At 33.5% G+C, this 4,088-nt stretch overlaps 1 pseudogene; it reads right to left on the bottom strand.

Moving 5' to 3' along the window:
* Positions 1-217: 217 nt before the first annotated feature.
* Positions 218-659, bottom strand: LOC122731960 (annotated as a pseudogene).
* Positions 660-4,088: the final 3,429 nt, after the last annotated feature.

A 4,088-nucleotide genomic window follows, 5' to 3' on the forward strand; every position in this document is an offset into this window, starting at 1 on the left:
ACAGAAGAAGAAAAATATAATACTTAAATTACCCTGTCATAGAAAAAGATATTGAATAAATCATAAAATGAAAGAAAAAAATCCCAGGAGTAGACGAATTTTCACAAGAATTCTACCAGATATTTAAAGAACAGGCAATTCTAATACTACAAAAACTACTTTTTTGTTGTTGTTGTTGCTTTAAATTTTATTTTACTTAGTCCAATTTAGTAGACAATTAATGTTTTCCACCAATTCAGGGTGCAGAAACTTTCACTGGCTTCACTATTTTTTTGTTAGGTGTTGCCTTTGTAGTAGCCTTAGCAGCAGATGGAGCTGTCCTTGGCAGTCCTGATAGCTTGTTCTCATTGGGCCTTTCGAACTTCAGGTTTCTGGTTCCTCTTGGCCATTATATCAGCAAGAGAAGCCCCATTGATGGCCCTCTGGAATTTAACTGCCTGGTGGGTTCTTTTCTTTTGAATCTCTTCCGACTGTCCCTTCTTGGGCTTTCTTCTATAGAGGACAGTCCAATTGATCTTCTTAGGGTTCCTCTTTGAAAGGAATGCAGACTCACATTTTGCATCCAAAAATTGGAAAACCTTCCCGTCCGTGCAGGCATAAAGCGTCCCGTGACCCAGGTAGATCTTGTACCCGCTGAAGCTGCACAGCTTGACCTTCATGGCTGCGAGAGTCAGGAAGATGGCTAAGAGGAAGAGACTACATAAACTACTTTTAAAAAATAGGTAAAGGAGTATTACCAAATTTCTTCTTTGATACCAATGTGAATTTGATACCTAAATCAGACAAAGTAAAACAAGGAAAGAAAACTATACACCTAATTTTGCTACTGCATATTAATGCAAAAATCAAAATAAAATAGCAAAATATAAGAACACTTATATACTGAGACTACAGCAGATTTATAAGAAAATTATAGGACTGGTTTAATGTTATGAAAAGTATAAAATAACTGATCATGTCAGTAACAATAGCAATCTCATGATTATATCAATAGATGGGGGGAAGCTTTTGAAACATTACAGTACTCATTTGTATTAAAATACAAGAAAGCATCGGGAAAAAAGTCAGATTAAAATGATGTCATATATGTGTTTATGTATGTATAGGAGTGTGTAGGAGGTGTCAAATCAAAATAAATCTTTAATGCATAAAAAAACTAGAAGTTATTCCAATAAGAGCAGTGGTGAAGAAATTATGCAAAGATGTTGATTACGATGATACATATTCGATAAATGACTAAAGGTGATAGCTATAGCAATAAAAAGAAAAATATGAAAGGCTAACAATAGATAATGAAGAAACAAAACTATCACTTCACAGATGATATGATAGCATACAGAATCTGCAATAATGTATTGAAAACTTAATTGATATAATTAACTACTTTAGCAAAGTTGCAGGATATAAAATAAATCCAAATTAATCTTCTATAAATTACCAACAGAAACCATTCGAAAAAGATGGAGAAAGAAACTATTTAAAATAACTACAAATGGTATAAGATATTTAGCAGTCTACATGCCCGGTTGGTAGAATTGTGAATTGGTGCAAACATTTTGAAAATAATTTGGAACTATGCCCAAAGAATTAAAAAAAAAAAACTATGGACACTCTGACCCAGAAATAAAACAAATTAGTCTATATTACAAAGAGATCAAAGAAATAGGAAAAGGACCCATACATACAACAATATTTATAAAGGATCTTTTTGTGGCAGAAAAGAAATAAAAATTATAGGGATGCCAATAAATTGGGATATAGTTGGATGATGGTGGTATGCCATAGTTCTGAGATAGTATTGCTTTTTAAGAAACAATGGGGGCAGCTAGGTGGAGCAGTGGATAAAGCACCGGCCCTGGATTCAGGAGTACCTGAGTTCAAATCTGGCCTCAGACACTTGACACTTACTAGCTGTGTGACCCTGGGCAAGTCACTTAACCCCCATTGCCTCACAACAAACAAAACAAAACAAAACAAAAAACAAGAAACAATGAATGAGATGTAAAAAAAAAAAAAAAAAACCCTGGGAAAAGTTATATGAAGTGATACAAAGTTAACTGAACAGAACCAGAAAAAAAAGATTTTATATAATAATAGCAATATTGTAAAGATAATCAACTGAGAAAAACTTAGTTATTCTGGTTAAGAAAGTGACCAATGACAGTTCCAAAAGACTCATGAAAAAATTCTATCCACCTCTAGGGAGAGAGTTAATGATTTCTGAGTGCATATTAAATCTTAATTTTTTTTTTACTTTCTTTTTCCTTCCTTGTTTTGTTCCAACATAGCTAATAGACTATCAGTTTTCATCATTTCATATATTTAATAGATATCACATTACTTATTTTCTCAGTACGTGGGGGGAGGGGCTGGACAGAGAGAATTTGTAACTGAAAATAAACAAATATTTGTTAGAGAGAAATCTTTATTTACAGAGTGAAGTATCTTATGATATGTATATGTCTTCATTGTGTGTGTTGTGTGTGGTGGTGGTGAAGGTATGATATCTTGATGTGGGATTTTGTGTTTGATATAAAAAAATTGACACCATAATTTGTTAATGCTTCACTATTTTTCTTTGTCACAAACATAGGGTCACCTGATAAGGAGATAAATTCAGGAGTAATTTTATCTCTCTACCTATGTACCTATCATATATACATATATACATATAAATATATGTGTGTATCTATCTCTATCTCCATCTCAGTCTACCTCTATCACTCTATCTCTCTCTCTCAATATCTACTTATTTCTTTTTATGGATATGGAATCATACTTTCTTCCATGATAGCCTGCCAATGGATGCCCATTCATCCAGCAAGAACCCTTGCTTATACTTCGAACTAGGTATTAAATACTTACTCTAACTTGCATAGTGATCCCTCCATTCACAGCTTTATTACAGATAACCCAGAGACTGAATCCGCTCTAGTCTTTGGACCCACTGTACCTTTTCCAACAGTTCTGCTCTACCATTTCTTCCTAAAGTACATGCATACTTACTATGTACTCTTTGAATATGGCTACCAGATTCTTATGTAATGATCATGATAAGCATTCATTTTGCACTTTAAGTTTGTAAAGAAATTTACAAATAGTATATTTTTTATATCTTCCTGAGAAGAAGTTGCTATTATTATTCCAATCTTACAGATGAGAAAACTGAGTCAGGTAGAATTTAAATGAATTTCCCAGGCCTGAAGAGCTAGTAAATGAGGCTGGATTTGAAAACATCCATCAAAGCCTCTGTTAGGTATTCTATCCAGTGTGGTATCTACCTGCTTCGAAATTCCTCCTGGCTTTTCCTTTATCCATGACACTTGATTCATCTTTTCTATATTATCTTCCCCAATTAGAATGTCACATCCTTGAGAGGAGCAAAAGTCTCAGGTTTTTGTTTGCTTTATTTTGTTTTCTCTTTGTATCGCCAATGTTTGTTACCTAGTAAGCACTAAATGTATACTTTTCCATTTCACCAATATGAAGTATACCTCTCTTAGATTTTACAGCATCTTAGAATTAGAAGGGACTTTTGTCTTCTCCAATATCTACCTAGAATAAGAATGCTCTCTGTGCATTTTATCTAATTAGTACTTCTCTTTCATGAATCAGCCTTTTGAATATTCAAAAAGCACCATTATGCTCTTCTTAAATCTTCTTAATTATATACATTTCTAGTTTCTTCAACAGATCATCCTATGGTACAAATATCGAGCTTTTCTTCCTTCCAGGTACCATCCTATAGGTGCCTTACAATTCAACAATTTCCTTCCTGAAATATGGTGCCAGAACCCCCAAATCTTCCAGAAGTTTTCTGACTGGGTCAGATTTCAGTGGGGAAATTTCATCTCTAGTGACTGGTCATTGTATTTGAAAGTTCTTTGAGATTATTCTGAAGCCTCTATGCCTCATCATTGATTCCTATTGAAATTATTGTACATTAAACCCCCTGATGCTTTTTTTTTCCTTCCAGGAGAATTATTGTCTCTATATGCAGTCCCTATTTTATATTTGTGAACATTTTTGGAACTAATATAAAATGTTACTCAACCCTATTAAATATTATAATTACTTTAGCCCAGTAG

Source organism: Dromiciops gliroides, chromosome 6 (assembly GCF_019393635.1).
Source record: "Dromiciops gliroides isolate mDroGli1 chromosome 6, mDroGli1.pri, whole genome shotgun sequence".
NCBI classification, from domain to species: Eukaryota; Metazoa; Chordata; class Mammalia; order Microbiotheria; family Microbiotheriidae; genus Dromiciops; species Dromiciops gliroides.